Source organism: Oncorhynchus gorbuscha, unplaced genomic scaffold (assembly GCF_021184085.1).
Source record: "Oncorhynchus gorbuscha isolate QuinsamMale2020 ecotype Even-year unplaced genomic scaffold, OgorEven_v1.0 Un_scaffold_6019, whole genome shotgun sequence".
Classification (NCBI taxonomy): Eukaryota; Metazoa; Chordata; class Actinopteri; order Salmoniformes; family Salmonidae; genus Oncorhynchus; species Oncorhynchus gorbuscha.
In genome coordinates, this window is record NW_025749709.1 from 1 (window position 1) to 23080 (window position 23080).

General features: G+C 49.9%; 1 pseudogene; it reads right to left on the minus strand.

Annotated features, from left to right (window-relative positions):
- Positions 1-3297: 3297 nt before the first annotated feature.
- LOC124029296 lies at positions 3298-20714 on the minus strand (annotated as a pseudogene).
- Between the last annotated feature and the right edge of the window lie 2366 nt (positions 20715-23080).

Below are 23080 nucleotides of genomic sequence, written 5' to 3' on the forward strand. Positions count from 1 at the left end.
CAAACAGCCTGTACTGCTATCTACTGTCCTGTCTCCTACCAAACAGCCTGTACTGCTATCTACTGTCCTGTCTCCTACCAAACAGCCTGTACTGCTATCTACTGTCCTGTCTCCCACCAAACAGCCTATACTGTTATCTACTGTACCCTGTCTCCTACCTATACTGCTATTCAAGTTATCGTTACTCAGGGTGTATAGAGCAAAGTTATCGTTACTCTGTGTGTATAGAGCCAAGTTATCGTTCCTCAGTGTTATCGTTACGTTCCAGTGTGTATAGAGCCAAGTTATCATTACTCATTGTGTATAGAGGCAAGTTATCGTTCCTCAGTGTGTATAGAGCCAAGTTATCGTTACTCATTGTGTATAGAGCCAGTAGAGCCAAGTTATCGTTCCTCAGTGTGTATAGAGCCAAGTTATCGTTCCTCAGTGTGTATAGAGCCAAGTTATCGTTACTCAGTGTGTATAGAGCCAGTTATCGTTCCTCAGTGTGTATAGAGCCAAGTTATCATTACTCATTGTGTATAGAGCCAAGTTATCGTTCCTCAGTGTGTATAGAGCCAAGTTATCATTACTCAGTGTGTATAGAGCCAAGTTATCATTACTCATTGTGTATAGAGCCAAGTTATCGTTCCTCAGTGTGTATAGATCCAAGTTATCATTATCGTTCCTCAGGTGTAAATCGTTACTCATGGTGTTTATATTATTAGTGATAGTATTCTTCTAGTATTTCTCTGTGCATTGTTCGGATGGGCCTGTAAACATTTCACTGTTAGTCTACACCTGTTGTTTAAGAAGCATGTGACAAATAACATTAGATTAGATCTAAAATGGCACCCTATTCCCTCTATAGTCCACTACTTTAGACCAGAGCCTCATGGCACCCTATTCCCTCTATAGTCCACTACTTTAGACCAGAGCCTCATGGCACCCTATTCCCTCTATAGTCCACTACTTTAGACCAGAGCCTCATGGCACCCTATTCCCTCTATAGTCCACTATGTGTATCTCTTTAGACCAACGGCGAACCGTTGGGATGTTTATCTCAGTGTTATAGACGAGAGAGAGAAGAGCTAACGGACTGAAGAAGGGGAGCAGGTACAGCGAACCGTTGGGATGTTTATCTCAGTGTTACAGATGATGAGAGAAGAGCTAACGGACTGAAGAAGGGGAGCAGGTACAGCAAACCGTTGGGATGTTTATCTCAGTGTTACAGATGACGAGAGAAGAGCTAACGGACTGAAGGGGAGCAGGTACAGCAAAACGTTGGGATGTTTATCTCAGTGTTACAGATGACGAGAGAAGAGCTAACAGGACAGCGAAACGTTGGGATGTTTATCTCAGTGTTACAGATGATGAGAGAAGAGCTAACGACTGAAGAAGAGGAGCAGGTACAGCGAACCCAGTGTTACAGATGACGAGAGAAGAGCTAACGGACTGAAAAACTTTGGGATGTTTATCTCAGTGTTACAGATGATGAGAAGAGCTAACGGACTGAAGAAGAGACCAGGTACAGCAAAACTTTGGGATGTTTATCTCAGTGTTACAGATGACGAGAGAAGAGCTAACGGACTGAAGAAGTTCTCTGGGCTGAAATGAGCAGCATGTGTTCTCAGGATGCAGAACCAGGTTACGCTGACAACGCTCAGACCCACCCACCCAACACACACCCACCCAACACACAGAGACACGCCAGGTCATGAGAATCCAGCCACTCTCAGGAAGTCATGTGCCCAATCATCTAATGAAACATTATCCTTCCTCAGCATATTTTATGCGCCAATGATTGTATGTATGTATGTATTTATGTATGGTGTATCACTGGCAAACTGATTTCACAGACACGTGGGGCCCTCTACTGTCCTTATTGACAAGGTGCAACCAGCAATCCTATTGGCTGACGAGGTGCAACCAGCAATCCTATTGGCTGACGAGGTGCAACCAGCAATCCTATTGGCTCGAGGTCGATTGGCTGATTCAGGTGCAACCAGCAATCCTATTGGCTGTCGAGATTGCAACCAGCAATCCTATTGGCTGTCGAGATTGCAACCAGCAATCCTATTGGCTGTCGAGGTGCAACCAGCAATCCTATTGGCTGTCGAGGTGCAACCAGCAATCCTATTGGCTGTCGAGGTGCAACCAGCAATCCTATTGGCTGTCGAACAATCCTATTGGCCAATCCAGCTGAAGGCAAATGCATTTCGACAGCTCGAGTCTGAAGAAAACGAATAATACACAACGCGGTTGATTAAATTAAAACATTTTTAATCAGTAAAAATCTGTTCAATATTTGACATGTAAAACAGCTGCATCTTCTCGTTTCCTGAATTAACATAGAAAGACATTTTTAGCGATTCTTGTAAAAATAGATTAATTTAACAAAAAGAACCAGAAACAAAATGCACCTTCTCTGTGGAGAATCACCTGGTGCTCCTTGGAAAAATACAAACACACAACCAAAACCCAGGCTTCAGAAGACAGCTTCTCACTACTAAACTCACCTAGGGTATATGTCCCAAATGGAAACCCTATTAGCTAGACTAGCACTGCATCTAGAATAGGGTGCCATTTTGAGGCGTATTTCTAGTGTTCATCGGCCCTTTGGGCTTATTCCATTTCTTGTCGTTCCTCTGTGACGAGGCTGGTCGCTCCTCTCTGACCTCATGGGTAGAACCTTCTCCCGGACCACTAGCCCTTATGGACTCTAGAGTTGGCATTATGACTGGACATTCTAGAGTGTTACACGCATTCTAAAGTCCGAAGCTTAGAGACGTCATCAACAACACTCTGTGTTCTCCGTAGTATCGTCTCCTTTCTTTCCCGTCTCTCTCTGGTCCCAGAGGACATCCTACAGTACCTGGTTATAAAGCTGCTGTGTCTATGTCGTGTTCCCTCCTTCCACTAGGAGAGCATTATGAAGCTGTGATTCCTCTGGTCTCCCACCTCCTCTACTCCCACCATCTGTCAGGGCCCACGTAGTACCTCCTCTTTCTTCTAGGGGGTAGGGGGTCAAGAGGCTGTGATTCATCAGCTGTTTCCGTTCTACCAGCATTACTTGGCATGACAAACTCCTCCACCTCCTCCATGTCTCCTCCTCCTCCCCTGTCTCCTCCTCTTCGTTCTCCTCCTCCCCTCTCTCTGTCTCCCTGGCTCTCAGAGCTCCCAGTAAAACCCTCAGCAGGGTATTCTCCTCCCCTGTCAAGAGGCCATATAACTCCTCTCCTCCCCTGTCGTCTCCTCCTCCCCTGTCGTCTCCTCCTCCTCCCCTGTCTCCTCCTCCTCCCCTGTCTCCTCCTCCTCCCCTGTCTCCTCTTCATTCTCCTCCTCCCCTCTCTCTGTCTCCCTGGCTCTCAGAGCTCCCGGTAAAACCCTCAGCAGGGTATTCTCCTCTCCTGTCAAGAGGCCATATAACTCCTCTCCTCCCCTGTCGTCTCCTCCTCCTCCCCTGTCTCCTCCTCCTCCTCCCCTGTCTCCTCCTCCTCCTCCTCCCCTCTCTCTGTCTCCCTGGCTCTCAGAGCTCCCAGTAAAACCCTCAGCAGTGTATTCTCAGTGAGAAGGTTCTCTGATGCGTCTGCTAGTTCCTGTAGTCTCCTGACCGCCTCCCCTAACTGACGACTCTTCTCCTTGTGCTGCTCCACTAGGCTCAGCCTCTCGCGCTGCAGCTCGCCATTCTGGGACTGCAGCAGTGCATTGTGGGTCTCCAGGGCCACGGCGTGGAAGGATAACCGCCGGTTGTCTCGCCACAGCTGGGCCAGTTGATTGGAGAGGCGCTGGCGTGCACGATGTAATGTCTGGACTTCTCCTTGTAGAGCGCGGAACTCCGCCTTGAGGAGAACGTGAGGGTGAGGGTCGGATCCGTCTGCTTTCATTGGCTGGTGGGCGGAGTCGGAGTGCTTCAGGATGAAGCGTAATAGGGTGGGGAGAGTGATGGGCGTGTCCTCCGGGAACTTGACGGACAGGTGTTTCCTAAGAGACAAAGAGAGTCAGGAAGTAACATTAGATTAGTTAGTCTAACTAAATGAGGCATGAGAGGCTGTGGGAAATCTTTCATATTAGTGAATCATAGACAACAGGTCTTGTTTAGTACACAGAGAAGTGTCTATTCAACAACAGGTCTTGTTTAGTACACAGAGAACAGTCTATTCAACAACAGGTCTTGTTTAGTACACAGAGAACAGTCTATTCAACAACAGGTCTTGTTTAGTACACAGAGAACAGTCTATTCAACAACAGGTCTTGTTTAGTACACAGAGAACAGTCTATTCAACAACAGGTCTTGTTTTACACAGAGAACAGTCTATTACACAGAGAACAGTCTATTCAACAACAGGTCTTGTTTAGTACACAGAGAACAGTCTATTCAACAACAGGTCTTGTTCAGTACACAGAGAACAGTCTATTCAACAACAGGTCTTGTTTAGTACACAGAGAACAGTCTATTCAACAACAGGTCTTGTTTAGTACACAGAGAACAGTCTATTCAACAACAGGTCTTGTTTAGTACACAGAGAACAGTCTATTCAACAACAGGTCTTGTTTAGTACACAGAGAACAGTCTATTCAACAACAGGTCTTGTTTAGTACTATTCAACAACAGGTCTTGTTTAGTACACAGAGAACAGTCTATTCAACAACAGGTCTTGTGAACAGTTTGTACACAGAGAACAGTCTATTCAACAACAGGTCTTGTTTAGTACACAGAGAACAGTCTATTCAACAACAGGTCTTGTTTAGTACACAGAGAACAGTCTATTCAACAACAGGTCTTGTTTAGTACACAGAGAACAGTCTATTCAACAACAGGTCTTGTTTAGTACACAGAGAACAGTCTATTCAACAACAGGTCTTGTTTAGTACACAGAGAACTGTCTATTCAACAACAGGTCTTGTTTAGTACACAGAGAACAGTCTATTCAACAACAGGTCTTGTTTAGTACACAGAGAACAGTCTATTCAACAACAGGTCTTGTTTAGTACACAGAGAACAGTCTATTCAACAACAGTCTAAACAGGTCATGTACATACAGGTGTGTGTTCTGTCTTACCTGTGTCTGAGGAAGAGGAGGACAGGTATGTCTTCTGTGTCTGAGGAAGAGGAGGACAGTTCTGTCTTATGTCAGGTGTGTGTTCTGTCTTACCTGTGTCTGAGGAAAGAGGACAGGTATGTCTTCTGTCTTACTTACCTGTGTCTGAGGAAGAGGACAGGTGTGTGTTCTGTCTTACCTGTGTCTGAGGAAGAGGACAGGTGTGTGTTCTGTCTTACCTGTGTCTGAGGAAAGGAGGACAGGTGTGTGTTCTGTCTTACCTGTGTCTGAGGAAGAGGACAGGTGTGTGTTCTGTTCTGTCTTACCTGTGTCTGAGGAAGAGGAGGACAGGTGTGTGTTCTGTCTTACCTGTGTCTGAGGAAGAGGAGGACAGGTGTGTGTTCTGTCTTACCTGTGTCTGGAGGAAGAGGAGGACAGGTGTGTGTTCTGTCTTACCTGTGTCTGAGGAAGAGGAGGACAGGTGTGTGTTCTGTCTTACCTGTGTCTGAGGAAGAGGAGGACAGGTGTGTGTTCTGTCTTACCTGTGTCTGAGGAAGAGGAGGACAGGTGTGTGTTCTGTCTTACCTGTGTCTGAGGGAAGGAGGAGGACAGGTGTGTGTTCTGTCTTACCTGTGTCTGAGGAAGAGGAGGACAGGTGTGTGTTCTGTCTTACCTGTGTCTGAGGAAGAGGAGGACAGGTGTGTGTTCTGTCTTACCTGTGTCTGAGGAAGAGGAGGACAGGTGTGTGTTCTGTACCTGTGTCTGAGGAAGAGGAGGACAGGTGTGTGTTCTGTCTTACCTGTGTCTGAGGAAGAGGAGGACAGGTGTGTGTTCTGTCTTACCTGTGTCTGAGGAAAGAGGAGGACAGGTGTGTGTTCTGTCTTACCTGTGTCTGAGGAAGAGGAGGACAGGTGTGTGTTCTGTCTTACCTGGTGTCTGTCTGAGGAAGAGGAGGACAGGTGTGTGTTCTGTCTTACCTGTGTCTGAGGAAGAGGAGGACAGGTGTGTGTTCTGTCTTACCTGTTCTGGGGAAGAGGAGGACAGGTGTGTGTTCTGTCTTACCTGTGTCTGAGGAAGAGGAGGACAGGTGTGTGTTCTGTCTTACCTGTGTCTGAGGAAGAGGAGGACAGGTGTGTGTTCTGTCTTACCTGTGTCTGAGGAAGAGGAGGACAGGTGTGTGTTCTGTCTTACCTGTGTCTGAGGAAGAGGAGGACAGGTGTGTGTTCTGTCTTACCTGTGTCTGAGGAAGAGGAGGACAGGTGTGTGTTCTGTCTTACCTGTGTCTGAGGAAGAGGAGGACAGGTGTGTGTTCTGTCTTACCTGTGTCTGAGGAAGAGGAGGACAGGTGTGTGTTCTGTCTTACCTGTGTCTGGGGAAGAGGAGGACAGGTGTGTGTTCTGTCTTACCTGTGTCTGAGGAAGAGGAGGACAGGTGTGTGTTCTGTCTTACCTGTGTCTGGGGAAGAGGAGGACAGGTGTGTGTTCTGTCTTACCTGTGTCTGAGGAAGAGGAGGACAGGTGTGTGTTCTGTCTTACCTGTGTCTGGGGAAGAGGAGGACAGGTGTGTGTTCTGTCTTACCTGTGTCTGGAGGAAGAGGAGGACAGGTGTGTGTTCTGTCTTACCTGTGTCTGGGGAAGAGGAGGACAGGTGTGTGTTCTGTCTTACCTGTGTCTGAGGAAGAGGAGGACAGGTGTCTTACCTGTGTGTCTTACCTGTGTCTCAGGTGTGTGTTCTGTCTTACCTGTGTCTGGGGAAGAGGAGGACAGGTGTGTGTTCTGTCTTACCTGTGTCTGGGGAAGAGGAGGACAGGGTGTGTTCTGTCTTACCTGTGTCTGGGGAAGAGGAGACAGAGGGGAAGTGATCCACCATGAACTCCCACGGCAGGTCGTTACGCGCCACGTTCACCCTACACACAGAGACAGTATGACGTCACATCCTGTTACTACAGGAAGTTTAACTGGAAACAGTTGAATATCAATGGAATGTAAAAAAAGATAAATAAAATTCAACCCAATTCAGCACGACGTCACAAAATAGAAACAACCCCCCCAGCCAGCCAGCCGGTCAACCAGTCAGACAGCCAGTCAGACTGCCAGTCAGACAGCCAGTCAGACAGCCAGTCAGACAGCCAGCCAGTCAACCAGCCAACCAGCCAGACAGCCAGTCAGTCAGTCAACCAGCCAGCCAACCAGCCAGTCAGACAGCCAGTCAACCAGCCAACCAGTCAGCCAGTCAACCAGCCAGTCAGCCAACCAGCCAGCCAGCCAGTCAGCCAGTCAGACAGCCAGTCAGCCAGTCAGCCAGTCAGCCAGACAGCCAGTCAGACAGCCAGTCAGACAGCCAGTCAGACAGCCAGTCAGACAGCCAACCAGCCAGCCAGTCAGACAGCCAACCAGCCAGTCAGACAGCCAGTCAGACAGCCAGTCAGTCAGACAGCCAGTCAGACAGCCAGACAGCCAACCAGCCAGCCAGTCAGACAGCCAACCAGCCAGTCAGACAGCCAGTCAACCAGCCAGTCAGCCAGTCAGACAGCCAGTCAACCAGCCAGTCAGACAGCCAGTCAACCAGCCAGTCAGCCAACCAGCCAGCCAACCAGCCAGTCAGACAGCCAGCCAGTCAGCCAACCAGCCAGTCAGCTAACCAGCCAACCAGCGAGCCAGTCAGTCAACCAGTCAGCCAGCGAGCCAGTCAGCCAGCCAGTCAGCCAACCAGCCAGTCAGCCAACCAGCCAGCGAGCCAGTCAGTCAGTCAGCCAACCAGCCAGCCAACCAGCCAGTCAGTCAGCCAACCAGTCAGTCAGCCAGTCAGTCAGCCAGCCACCCAAGCTGCCAGCCAGTCAGCCCTACCTGGCGATGGTGACGGTGCTGTTTCCACGAACATTCTAGCCAGCTGGATGATGACGTGGTTTAGAACAGAGCAGTAGCCACACCACTGACTGTAGTAGAACAGCACCACATCCTGGAGAACACAACACATTTTATATCCATAACCCCTGACTGTAGTAGAACAGCACCATAACCCCTGACTGTAGTAGAACAGCACCATAACCCCTGACTGTAGTAGAACAGCACCATAACCCCTGACTGTAGTAGAACAGCACCATAACCCTGACTGTAGTAGAACAGCACCACAACCCCTGACTGTAGTAGAACAGCACCATAACCCCTGACTGTAGTAGAACAGCACCATAACCCCTGACTGTAGTAGAACAGCACCATAACCCCTGACTGTAGTAGAACAGCACCATAACCCCTGACTGTAGTAGAACAGCACCATAACCCCTGACTGTAGTAGAACAGCACCATAACCCCTGACTGTAGTAGAACAGCACCATAACCCCTGACTGTAGTAGAACAGCACCATAACCCCTGACTGTAGTAGAACAGCACCATAACCCCTGACTGTAGTAGAACAGCACCATAACCCCTGTCCATCCTAGAAACCAGAAACCAGTCTGAACTGAACTACAGCGTGTCTTTAAAGGTCTGTCAAATCAAACCACACAGTTATTATGATGTTAATGTCCCTCCCTGCTCCTCCTCTCTCTCTCCCTCTCCCTGCTCCTCCTCTCTCCCCTCCCTGCTCCTCCCTCGCGCCCTCTCTGCTCCTCCTCTCTCCCTCCCTGCTCCTCCCTCTCCTGCTCCTCCTCTATCCCTCTGCTCCTCCCTCTCCTGCTCCTCCTCTATCCCTCCCTGCTCCTCCCTCCCCCTCTCTGCTCCTCCCTCTCCTGCTCCTCCTCTATCCCTCTGCTCCTCCCGCTCCTGCTCCCTCTCCCTCTCTGCTCCTCCCTCTCCTGCTCCTCCCTCTCTGCTCCTCCTCTCTCTGCTCCTCCCTCTCCTGCTCCTCCCTCTCCTGCTCCTCCTCCTCTGCTCCTCCTCTCTGCTCCTCCTCTCTCTGCTCCTCCTCTCTCTGCTCCTCCTCTCTCTGCTCCTCCTCTCTCCCTCTCCTCCCTCTCCTGCTCCTCCTCCTCCTGCTCCTCCTCTCTCCTCCTCCCTCTCCTGCTCCTCCCCTCTGCTCCTCCCTCTCCTTCTCTGCTCCTCCCTCTCCCCCTCTCTGCTCCTCCCTCCCTGCTCCTCCACTTTCTACTCCCTCTCCCTGGCAGCCTTCCTCTCTCTCCTCCCTCCCTCCCTCCCTGCTTCTCCCTCTCCCCTCCTCATTTTCCTCTCTCCTTTCTACTCCCTCTCCCTGGCTGCCTCCTCGCTCTCCTCCCTCCCTCCCTGCTTCTCCCTCTCCCCTCCTCATTTTCCCTCTCCTTTCTACTCCATCTCCCTGGATGCCTCCTCTCTCTCACCCACCCTCCCTGCTTCTCCCTCTCCCCTCCTCATTTTCCTCTCTCCTTTCTACTCCATCTCCCTGGATGCCTCCCTCTCTCTCACCCACCCTGTGAGGATCCATGACAGTAGTAAGGAAAGAGGTGGTGGTCAGCTCTGAGATGAGGGGTCTCTTCTGGGGCCTCTCCTCCTCTCTCCTCCCCACCAGGCGTCTCTGCAGTGGGCTGTGGGAGGTGCTAAAGTTCCTGATGAACAACTCTGGAGGGACAAGACGACACACATGGGGTATAAAGCTGTCTATTTTCCCTAGACCTGGCCTGGGTTCAAATACTATTAGACATCTTTCAAATACTTTGCTTTAGCCTGCCTGGAGTGCCAGATGGGTGGGGTTTGCAGTTTCAGGACGTTTCTATTGGTCCATTAAGCCAGGCAAGCTCAATCAAGCACAGCTGCAGAATTTTTAATGATTTCAAATGGTATTTAAACCCTGGTCTGTTTCAAGTAGACAGAGACTCTAACAGTAGCTAGTTGACCCAGTAGCTCCCCAGAGACTCTGTAACAGCAGCTAGTTGACCCAGTAACTCCCCAGAGACTCTGTAACAGCAGCTAGTTGACCCAGTAACTCCCCAGAGACTCTGTAACAGCAGCTAGTTGACCCAGTAACTCCCCAGAGACTCTGTAACAGCAGCTAGTTGACCCAGTAACTCCCCAGAGACTCTGTAACAGTAGCTAGTTGACCCAGTAGCTCCCAGAGACTCTGTAACAGTAGCTAGTTGACCCAGTAACTCCCCAGAGACTCTGTAACAGCAGCTAGTTGACCCAGTAGCTCCCCAGAGACTCTGTAACAGTAGCCTAGTTGACCCAGTAACTCCCCAGAGACTCTGTAACAGCAGCTAGTTGACCCAGTAGCTCCCCAGAGACTCTGTAACAGTAGCTAGTTGACCCAGTAGCTCCCCAGAGACTCTGTAACAGTAGCTAGTTGACCCAGTAACTCCCCAGAGACTCTGTAACAGCAGCTAGTTGACCCAGTAGCTCCCCAGAGACTCTGTAACAGTAGCTAGTTGACCCAGTAGCTCCCCAGAGACTCTGTAACAGCAGCTAGTTGACCCAGTAACTCCCAGTCTTACCCAGAGACTCTGTAACAAGCGGTTCCTCCTCGTAGTGCACCTCATCCCAGTAGTTCTCTCTCAACAGACTGTGCGCCATCACCGAGTCCCGTTGCCCTAAGCAGACCTGCTAGTTGACCCAGGCCCAGCCACCCAGAGACTCTAACAGTAGCTAGTTGCCTAGCGCCCATGCCAGCGGCAGTGGAGGGCGAGGTCAGGATTAGAACCTGTAACAGTCTGTTGTCCAGTAACACCTCAGAGACTCTTTAATCCCGCCTGCTTCCTGGTCCTGGGAGGCCTAGGGGGTGGGAGGAGTCCTCCCCAGGAGGATGGTAGCCACCCCTCTGTAACAGTAGCCCCCTACGGACCCAGTAGCTCCCCAGCCCCTACAGTAGCCAGGCCTGGAGTTCCAGAGACTCTGTAGAACCTGACGGGCAGCTACTCAGGATGTTACTGATCCACCTCCCGTCACCCAGCAGTCCAGGTAGGCAGCATCGTCTGAGGTAGGACTCCCAGTCTTACCCAGATGTCTGGGAGGGAAGGTGCACAGGTAACTCCCCAGAGACTTGGACTAGCCCAAAGCCCCACACCCTGGAGATTGTGAAACTGGTCTTCCCAGAGACAGCTGGGGAGGGTCCTCACACCCTGTAACAGTAGCTAGTGGCTCCCCAGAGACTCTGGTAACAGTGCTAGTTGACCCAGTAACTCCCCAGAGACTCTGTAACAGCAGCTAGTTGACCCAGTAACTCCCAGAGACTCTGCAACAGGGGCTGGGAGAGGGTTCAAGTACGACAGCGTGATCCCGTCGCTACAGGACTCTGTAACCTAGTTGACCCTAGCAGAACTCTTCAGTAGAGTTAGTAGCTCCCCAGGCCATGTGGCCACTCTGTCATCTTCAGTAGCTCTGTAAAATGTTTTTAGTTGACACCAGAGACTCTGGATGGAAGTGGGCCATAGGGGTAGCGACCCAGTAGTCCCTCACCTGCACAGTAAATAACCCGTGAGTAAAAGTAGCATTTATTTGTAACAGCAGCTAGTTGACCCAGTAGTGGGCTGGGAGGTCCGTTGTTGCGGGTGACTCACTGAGACCTGTCAGTAGCTAGTTGCCATTCCTGGTAACCTGTTGCCCCAGGTAACTCCCCAGGAGTCTGTAACAGGAATGGTAGCTCCAAGGGCAGAGACTCTGAAGGGAGTTCCTAGAACTATGGTAGACTTACCCAGAGAGTTCAATTAATCCAGCTCCCCAGAGTCTCCAGTTGCTCAAAGACCCAGACAGATCCTTCAGAGGTCTGAAGTCTGACTAACTCATCCAGCCCCTCTTACCCCCCCCAGAGATCTCAACCTGTAACACTAAAATACTCCAGGTCTGCCTGTAAAATGGTTCCTCTGTGGTCCAGATAGTGCACCCATCATCCTTCAGGAAGTGACGAGTGAAGGCGTGCCTAGACTTTCCCCCAGGGCCACCATCTCATCGTTGTTGTTCGTGGACTGACCAATGAGCAGTGAGGGCGGAGTCCAGGGTAGAACAAGCGGGTGGGCGTGTGTCCTGACGGGAGGAATGGGAGGAGGAAGAGGATGGTGAGGAGGGGGTGTTGGCTAGCCCTGTGTCGAGCTGACAAATGAGGAGTTGGAAGTGCACCTGACACGGGGTGGGCAGGCGACTGACCAATGAGGAGTTGGAAGTCCTGAGGTAGACAAGGGGGTGGGCGTGTGTCTGGGACCAAGGTGAGGGAGTTGAAGATTGGACTGGTTGAGACAAGCTCACACACCCTGGGGTGGAGCCTGTGAGGGGGTGTGGCCTGGGCAGAACCACTGAGGCAGCAGAAGGGGGGACAGGGGCTGGGACTGTCCACTGAGGTAGTGGTCAGAGGGGTGGTGGGGTGGTGAGGGGGAGTCGACAGGAATGGACCAATGAGGAGTTGAAGTGAAGGGGTTAAGAGTTCAATTAAGGATTTAGTCATTCTCATCTTCAGAGATCTGAAGCCTCTGACTACATTCATCTAGATGGAACAATTCACAACGATGTTCTCGAGCCATGTTTTTATTCTTCATCCATCAAAATATTAAACGTTGAAGTAAAATGTTTTATTCATTTTTTTAGTTTCAGTAGTGGTTCTATAGTCACAGAACTGGTGAACCTGAGTCAGCAACAGGCCGTGCCCTAGGGGAATTGGGCAGGAAGAGCAGGGAGGGCAAGTCTGGTCAGTTCCTGCTCCAGAAGGCGGGACTTAGCACCAGTCGGCGCCAGCCATTCTGGTCTCGCGGTGCTCAAAGACCCAGGAACAGATGCCTACTCAGGAGGTGAAGTTACGCTCCCAACTAGGGAAAATCTGAAGGGGAGACACGGGGGAGAGAGGGAGGACGGGAGAGAGATACAGGTTAGGATCATCAACGTGGCAGGACATGGATGTTAATGTTTATCTTCTACAACCTCTTCAGTCTTGGTTTTAATGCGACTCTGGGCCCTGACAAGTCTGTTTGTCACGTGCTGATGACATCACCAATGAGCTTTGAGGAGTTGAAGCATGTAGACAAGGGGGTGGGCGTGTGTCGACTGACCAGGGCTTGAGGGAGTTGGAAGTGTCGGTAGACAAGGGGTGGGCGTTCTCGACTGACAAATGAGGAGTTAAGTGTTAGACAAGGGGGGTGGGCTTACCTCTCTTGAGGAGTTGGAAGTTCGGGGACAAGGGCAATGAGGAGTTGGGAAGTGTAGCGGTTAGCTGACCTCTCTTCGGGGCTTTAGGAGTTAGCATGTGGGCGGTTGTTACCTCTCAATGAGGAGTTGAAGGGAGTTGTCGACTGACCAATGAGGAGTTGAAGCTTACGGTCTGGTCATCTCTGACTGAGATGGCTTTGTCTACTGGGAGTTAGCCAGTTGAGGCATGTAGCATTTCATCTTTTACTTCTCATTTCTTCAGGGATTTAGAAGTTAGCATACCTCTCTTGAATTGGGCAGAGCTTTAGGGAGTTAGCATGCTATGCGGTTAGCTTACCTCTCTTCGTCAAAGACACTTTAGGGAGTTAGCCAGTTAGCATGTAGCATTTATCTTACCTCTCTTCAGGGATTTAGGAAGTTAGCATGTAGTAGTTAGCTTACCTCTCTTCATGGCTTTAGGGAGTTAGCCAGTTAGCATGTAGCGGTTAGCTTACCTCTCTTCAAGGCCTGCAGAGCTGAGAGAGGTATGTGATGTAGCCGGGAGGCTGAGGGAGAAGAGTTGAACTGGAAATAACCAACTACCCCCGGCTGGGAGGCAGAAGAGGAAAACAGACAACAGAAATTAAACACGTGACTTGGGTTGCAAAAATCTGGTAACTTGCTCAAAATTCAAAGGTTTCAGAAACCCTGGTTAGAGGATTCTGGTTTTCCTGTTTATTCCCTCCCTGATTCTGTGAATCCTCCAAACAGGATTTCTGTTCAACCTGGGCATTATGGGAAAGGTATTGTGACATCACAGGTCATAGAAGCAGTAAAGCAGTCAGCCATGTCAGAAAGACTCACGTTTAATCTAGGTCTTATCTACAGGCTAAACCCTGCTAGCAAAACAAACCAGGCTCTCTGTTGTGACAGACAGAGGCACCACAGAAAGGATTAAACAAGAAACTGGCTAAACAGCTCCTCCACAACATAACACCCTCCACCTGACCCACAGGTACACCACACCTAGTGGACCACTCCCAAATGGCACCCGGTTCCCTATATATATATAGGTGTCCTGCTGTTTAACCATAGCCCTGTAGGGCACGATAAAGGGAACAGGGTTCCATTTGAGATAGTGTCACTCATTGTGACATCATTACATAGAACTCTTGTCTTTCAACAGAAAAATAACACCCAAAGCATATCACTCACTCATTGTCTTCATTCTTATCCCCTTATTCTGCCCCCCCATTCTTATCCCCTTATTCTTCATTCTTATCCCCTTATTCCCCCCCATACCTCATGATAAGACAGGAAGTCTTGGTAGTATGGCTCGTGATGGTAGGTAGGTCAGGGGGGTGATGATCCAGGATGAACCTCTCTACATAGGAAGCCAGGAACGGACCCTTGTATCCCAAACCTCCCCAGACAGGGGGGATACCATGTCAGAGTAGGAGGACTCATTTAAGTACAACAGTAGGAGGACCCATTTAGAACCAGACTTGTCAGAGTATTTAGAACCAGACAGGGGGGCTCGTGATTTGGTAGGTAGGTAGAACCAGGGGATACAACATGTGATGACTCTCAGGATGAACCATTTCTCTACATAGGAAGCCAGTAGGAACGGACAGGGGGGGTACAACATGTTGACCCATTTAGAACCAGACTCTATAGGAGGGAACCAGACACAAACATGTCTCCAGAACCAGACAGGGGGGATACAACATGTCAGAGTAGGAGGACCCATTTAGAACCAGATGTCAGGTAGGAGGACCCATTTAGGATACAACATGTCAGAGTAGGAGGACCCATTTAGAACCAGACAGATGTCAGAGTAGGGGGAACCAGACAGGGGGTACAACATTTAGAACCAGACAGGGGGGGGGATAAGAGTAGGAGGACCCATTTAGAACCAGACAGGGGGGGGGGGGGACCCATACAACATAACATGTCAGAGTAGGAGGTAAGGGGGATGTATGAGGACCCATTTAGAACCAGACAGGGGGATGTCAGAGTAGGAGGACCCATTTAGAACCAGACAGGGGGGTATGTCAACATTTGACCCATTTAGAACCAGACAGGGGGGTCAGAGTAGGAGGACCCATTTAGAACCAGACAGGGGGGATACAACATGTCAGAGTAGGAGGACCCATTTAGAACCAGACAGGGGGGGGATACAACATGTCAGAGTAGGAGGACCCATTTAGAACCAGACAGGGGGGGGGTACAACATGTCAGAGTAGGAGGACCCATTTAGAACCAGACAGGGGGGGATAGGAGGACCCATTAGAACCAGACAGGGGGGGGTATCACAACATGTCAGAGTAGGAGGACCCATTTAGAACCAGACAGGGGGGGATACAACATGTCAGAGTAGGAGAACCAGACCCATTTAGAACCAGACAGACAGGGGGGATACAACATGTCAGAGGTAGGACAGGACCCATTTAGAACCAGACAGGGGGGTGCAACATGTGGGGGATACAACATGTCTGAGTAGGAGGACCCATTTAGAACCAGACAGGGGGGGGATACAACATGTCAGAGTAGGAGGACCCATTTAGAACCAGACAGGGGATACAACATGGGGGGGATACAACATGTCTGAGGTAGGAGGACCCATGGGAGGACCCATTTAGAACCAGACAGGGGGATACAACATGCTGTCAGGAAGTAGAACCAGACCAGGGGGGGATACAACATGTCAGAGTAGGAGGACCCATTTAGAACCAGATACAACATGTCAGGGGGGGGATACAACATGTCAGAGTAGGAGGACCCATTTAGAACCAGACGGGGGGGTACAACATGTCAGAGTAGAAGGACCCATTTAGAACCAGACAGGGGGGTACAACATGTAGAGTAGGAGGACCCATTTAGAACCAGACAGGGGAAACAACATGTCAGAGTAGGAGGACCCATTTAGAACCAGAAAGGGGGGGGATACAACATGTCAGAGTAGGAGGACCCATTTAGAACCAAACAACATGTCAGAGTAGGAGGACCCATTTAGAACCAGACAGGGGGGGATACAACATGTCAGAGTAGGAGGACCCATTTAGAACCAGACAGGGGGGATACAACATGTCAGAGTAGGAGGACCCATTTAGAACCAGACAGGGTGGGGGGGATACAACATGTCAGAGTAGGAGGACCCATTTAGAACCAGACAGGGTGGGGGGGATACAACATGTCAGAGTAGGAGGACCCATTTAGAACCAGACAGGGGGGGGATACAACATGTCAGAGTAGGAGGACCCATTTAGAACCAGACAGGGGGGAAACAACATGTCAGAGTAGGAGGACCCATTTAGAACCAGACAGGGGGGATACAACATGTCAGAGTAGGAGGACCCATTTAGAACCAGACAGGGGGATACAACATGTCAGAGTAGGAGGACCCATTTAGAACCAGACAGGGGGGATACAACATGTCAGAGTAGGAGGACCCATTTAGAACCAGACAGGGGGGATACAACATGTCAGAGTAGGAGGACTCATTTAGAACCAGACAGGGGGGGATACAACATGTCAGAGTAGGAGGACCCATTTAGAACCAGACAGAGGGGGATACAACATGTCAGAGTAGGAGGACCCATTTAGAACCAGACAGGGGGGGATACAACATGTCAGAGTAGGAGGACCCATTTAGAAACAGACAGGGGGGGATACAACATGTCAGAGTAGGAGGACCCATTTAGAACCAGACAGGGGGGGGGGATACAACATGTCAGAGTAGGAGGACCCATTTAGAACCAGACAGGGGGGGATACAACATGTCAGAGTAGGAGGACCCATTTAGAACCAAACAGGGGGAGACAGACTAGATTCTCTCTCTCGATATAAAATTAATAGACTAGATTCTCCCTCTAGATATAAAATGAATAGACTAGATTCTCCCTCTAGAACAGGTAGATGACAGGGTATAGATATAGAGCAACTAGACTATATCTAATTTAACTTCGCTAGAACAGGCAGATGACAGACTAGTTGCTCTATATCTATACCCTGTCATATACCTGTTCTAGTGCAGTTAAATGAGATAGATATAAAACAACTAGACTATACCATATCTCATTTAACTGCACTAGAACAGGTAGATGACAGGGTATAGATATAGAGCAACTAGACTATATCTCACTTAACTCTGCTAGAACAGGTTGGATGACAGGATATAGAGCAACTAGACTACCTCCTTTTCCTCTTGTAGAACAGGTGGATGACAGGGTATAGATATAGAGCAACTAGACTATATCTCCTTTACCTCTTGTAGAACAGGTGGATGACAGGGTATAGATATAGAGCAACTAGACTATATCTCCTTTACCTCTTGTAGAACAGGTGGATGACAGGATATTGGTAGAAGCTCTTCTGTTTCCTGCATTTCCCCTGGCTCCACCAACAGTTCACTGCCACAAACTGCACCTGTACAAACAGACAGCAGAGGCAGGTTAAGACCACAGCACACCACCTGTACAGACCAGGAGTCCCATTTAGAAACAGAATAAGACCACAGCACACCACCTGTACAGACCAGGAGTCCCATTTAGAAACAGAGACAGGTTAAGACCACAGCACACCACCTGTACAGACCAGGAGTCCCATTTAGAAACAGAGACAGGATAAGACCACAGCACACCACCTGTACAGACCAGGAGTCCCATTTAGAAACAGAGACAGAAATAAGACCACAGCACACCACCTGTACAGACCAGGAGTCCCATTTAGAAACAGAGACAGGATACGACCACAGCACACCACCTGTACAGACCAGAAGTCCCATTTAGAAACAGAGACAGAATAAGACCACAGCACACCACCTGTACAGACCAGAAGTCCCATTTAGAAACAGCTTCACAATTGTATACAGTAACTAGGAGGTGTATTGAGTTGTACTGTCTACAGTAGAAACAGACTGGCACCCAGACTATATAGCACCATACTGTAGCTGTGCACAGCCAGGGGTGTATTCATTAGTCAAAACCGTTGCATAAACATTTGGTCTGTTGCAAAACATTTTGGAACAGAAACCTCTTCCTCCAAATGGAAAAAAACATTTTGCAACAGAATCCTCTTCCTCCAAAATGGAAAACATTTTGGAACAGAAACCTCTTCCTCCAAATGGAAAACATTTTGGAACAGAATCCTCTTCCTCCAAATGGAAAACATTTTGTAACAGAAACCTCTTCCTCCAAATGGAAAACATTTTGGAACAGAAACCTTCTTCCTCCAAATGGAAAACATTTTGGAACAGAAACCTCTTCCTCCAAATGGAAAACATTTTGGAACAGAAACTCTTCCTCCAAATGGAAAAACATTTTGAACAGAAACCTCTTCCCTCCAAATGGAAAACATTTTGGAACAGAAACCTCTTCCTCCAAATGGAAAACAAGTTTTCTATACAACAAATTCAAGTAGGTCCCACCCTGTTTGCTTCCTGAGCAATAAACGGTTTCCATTGCAAAGTTTTGCAAACGTCTGTGACTAATGAATACAACCCTGTTCTGAAATATACTGTTCTGAACCAACCCTCAGCACGATAAGCCAGTCCACAATGTGCAGTTCCCTGCCTGTCTGGCCAGCCTCCGGGCGACCTCTTGGCGAGTGGCGATGGAGTGTGAGCGTGTGTGTGTATGTGTTTTCCTGCATGTGTGTGCGTACATTCCTGTGTGTGTGTGTGTGTGTGTGTGTGTGTGTGTGTGTGTGTGTGTGTGTGTGTGTGCTCATTCGTGCGTGTGTGCGTACATTCCTGTGTGCGTGTGTGCGTGTATGTGTATGTGTGTATGTGTATGTGTATGTGTATGTGTATGTGTATGTGTATGTGTATGTGTATGTGTGTGCGTGTGCGTGTGCGTGTGTGTGTGTGTGTACCTGTTTGACCAGCCTCCGGGCGACCTCCTGGACCTCGTGGCGAGCGGCGATGGAGTGAGCACACCAGGGAGCGTAGAAGAAGATGACGGACACCTCTGCCGCGCCCCTCAGCCTCTCCACCTGCTCCAACTGACCCAGGTACAGGTCCACTACAGGGCCTCGGCAGAGAAGAACCTCACCGGGGACGCGCCGACGCAACCACATTCTTAGCCCGGCTAGGAGGAGAGAAGAGGGCCGGAAGGGGGTGGGTGAGAGAGAGAGAGATAAAGAGGAGGGATGGAAGGGGGTGTCAGAGAGAGAGATAAAGAGGAGGGATGGAAGGGTGGGTGTGGGTGATGAGAGAGAGAGAGAGAAAGAGGAGGGATGGAAGGGGGTGTCAGAGAGAGAGAGAGATAAAGAGGAGGGATGGAAGGGGGTGTCAGAGAGATAAAGAGAGGGAGGGATAAGGGGGTGTCAGAGAGAGAGATAAAGAGGAGGGATGGAAGGGGGTGTCAGAGAGAGAGAGATAAAGAGGGAGGGATGGAAGGGGGGTGTCAGAGAGAGAGAGATAAAGAGGAGGGATGGAAGGGGGTGTCCAGAGAGAGAGAGAGATAAAAGGAGAGAGGAGGGATGGAAGTGGGTGTGAGAGAGAAGTTGTGTGTAACAAGGGTTGGGTCTTATCTAGGCCTTCCTGTTAACAACATGTCAGGTGTTCTCAACTAGCCTTCCTGGTTAAATAAGGTGTTCTCAACTAGCCTACCTGGTTAAATAAAGGTGTTCTCAACTAGCCTACCTGGTTAAATAAAAGGTGTTTCTCAACTAGCCTACCTGGTTAAATAAGGTGTTCTCAACTAGCCTACCTGGTTAAATAAAGGTGTTCTCAACTAGCCTACCTGGTTAAATAAGGTGTTCTCAACTAGCCTACCTGGTTAAATAAAGGTGTTCTCAACTAGCCTACCTGGTTAAATAAAGGTGTTCTCAACTAGCCTACCTGGTTAAATAAAAGGTGTTCTCAACTAGCCTACCTGGTTAAATAAAGGTGTTCTCAACTAGCCTACCTGGTTAAATAAAGGTGTTCTCAACTAGCCTACCTGGTTAAATAAAAGGTGTTCTCAACTAGCCTCCCTGGTTAAATAAAGGTGTTCTCAACTAGCCTCCCTGGTTAAATAAAGGTGAAATAAATAAAAAATATATAAAAAATCTACTCAGGAATGCTGTTCGACCCCAGCGCAGCTGTAATCAACAGTGTCTCGGATCTGATGGCTAAACCATAACTATCAGCTATTGGAACATAGCCCACTGTTAAAGTTACAACTTCAGCCTAAGACAGATAGCTAGATCAGGGGTTTTACCTCTCCTCTGGGACCCCAGTTGGCTAGACAGATAGCTAGATCAGGGGTTTTACCTCAAGGGACCCCCAGTTGTTTTTGATCTATTCCAGAGTAAGCACACCTGATTCAACGAATCATCAAGCCGTTGTGAATTAGGTGAGCTTGTTCAGGGACACAACAAAAACTGTGAAATGCCTGGTGGTTTGTCACTAAAAACCACAGATATCTCCCGGCAGTTTATCAGCCATCCGAACGATGTTTACCTACCTGCAGGTAAATGTAACGGCCAGTAGTAGCAGGACGCTCAGCAGTATCGCCCCGCAGACAAGCACTGGTCTCCGGGCCATCCAGACTAGAAACCTGCCTAAGAGACTGCCGCAGCCACCGAAGCATTACAGGGAACTACCCGGCTATCCCTCCCATCGGATCTACACGCCCTGGCGGTACAAGGCCATTCAGCTAGCGGGCGGGGAGGTTATAGGTTCCGCGAGGCGCGGTAGGGTTGTGTAGGTTCCGTAGGTTGCACATTTATAGTGTTTTAGGCAGAGTTTAGTTCAAACACGAACAAGCCAACCTTCCTTCCCCACGTAGACTTAGTTACTTCCGCAATGACGCTGCTCCACGTCAAGGGAGCGTCGGGAAGTGAATCGGTCAAATCGGAAAAGTAGAATCGTTTGAATTTATTGTAGAAGTAGTTCAATATTCAATCAGAATACAAGTGTCTTAAACTATGAATTTACTCCATTGCTTATAGTTCTAAATGGATACGTATTGCATCGTAAAAAGTAAGGTGATTGTTTTTGTAAGGTTTCGTGTTATGAATGATTTCGTAATTGTCAGATTGTCTCTCAAACTGCAAAACCGCAGCTGCCGTATCTGTGGTATTACTGTCAGAGACCGCTAGGTCGGGTTCGTTCTCCACTGCAATGCTTTCTCAGAGTTTTGGGTATCGCAGCCGAATTTGCATAATATCGCAGCCGAATTTCGAGACTGACTAATACAAATAATATTGCATAATAAATACTCGATATTATTTGTAGATATTATTTGTTTTTCGATATTATTCAGTCGGTCACAATTTCAGTCAGTTGGTCACAACTTACACATGACGGTTTGAATCAGTCATTCTTTCATTTTTATTTAAGTAGGCGAGAACAAATTCTTATTTACAGAGACGGCCTACCGTAGGAACAGCGGGATAACTGCCTTGACAGAGACGGCCTACCGGGGAGCAGCGGGATAACTGCCTTGACAGGAAACTGACCTACCGGGGAGCAGCGGGGATAACTGCCTTGACAGAGACGGCCTACCGGGGAACAGCGGGATAACTGCCTTGACAGAGACGGCCTACCGGGGAACAGCGGGATAACTGCCTTGACAGAGACGGCCTACCGGGGAACAGCGGGATAACTGCCTTGACAGAAGACGGCCTACCGGGGAGGAGCAGCGGGATAACTGCCTTGACAGAGACGGCCTACCGGGGAACAGCGGGATAACTGCCTTGACAGAGACGGCCTACCGAGGAGCAGCGGGATAACTGCCTTGACAGAGACGGCCTACCGGGGAACAGCGGGATAACTGCCTTGACAGAGACGGCCTACCGGGAGCAGCGGGATAACTGCCTTGACAGAGACGGCCTACCCCGGGGAGCAGCGGGATAACTGCCTTGACAGAGCGGCCTACCGGGACAGCGGGATAACTGCCTTGACAGAGACGGCCTACCGGGGAGCAGCGGGATAACTGCCTTGACAGAGACGGCCTACCGGGGAGCAGCGGGATAACTGCCTTGACAGAGACGGCCTACCGGGGAGCGGGCGGGATAACTGCCTTGACAGAAACGGCCTACCGGGAGCAGCGGGATAACTGCCTTGACAGAGACGGCCTACCCGGGGAACAGCGGGATAACTGCCTTGACAGAGACGGCCTACCGAGGAGCAGCGGGATAACTGCCTTACCGGGGACAGGATAAGCACCAACGGCCTACCGGGGAACAGCGGGATAACTGCCTTGACAGAGACGGCCTACCGGGGGAACAGCGGGATAACTGCCTTGACAGAGACGGCCTACCGAGGGCACAGCGGGATAACTGCCTTGACAGAGACGGCCTACCGGGGAACAGCGGGATAACTGCCTTGACAGAGACGGCCTACCGGGGAACAGCGGGATAACTGCCTTGACAGAGACGGCCTACCGGGGGAACAGCGGGATAACTGCCTTGACAGGAGACGGCCTACCGGGGAACAGCGGGATAACTGCCCTTGACAGAGACGGCCTACCGGGAACAGCAGGGAAAACTGCCTTGACAGACAACGGCCTACCGGGGACGGCCTACAGCGGGATAACTGCCTTGACTGAGACGGCCTCCACCGGGGAACAGCGGGATAACTGCCTTGACAGAAACGGCCTACCGGGAACAGCGGGATAACTGCCTTGACAGAGGCGGCCTACGGGGAACATGCAGGATAACTGCCTTGACAGAGGCGGCCTACCGGGAACAGCGGGATAACTGCCTTGACAGAGACGGCCTACCCGGGAACAGCAGGATAACTGCCTTGACAGAGACGGCCTACAGGGCAGCGAGGACCGGGAACAGCGGGATAACTGCCTTGACAGAGGCGGCCTACCGGGGAACAGCGGGATAACTGCCTTGACAGAGACGGCCTACCGGGGAACAGCGGGATAACTGCCTTGACAGAGACGGCCTACCGGGGAACAGCGGGATAACTGCCTTGACAGAGACGGCCTACCCGGGGAACAGCGGGATAACTGCCTTGACAGAGCGGCCTACCGGGGAACAGCGGGATAACTGCCTTGACAGAGACGGCCTACCGGGAACAGCGGGATAACTGCCTTGACAGAGACG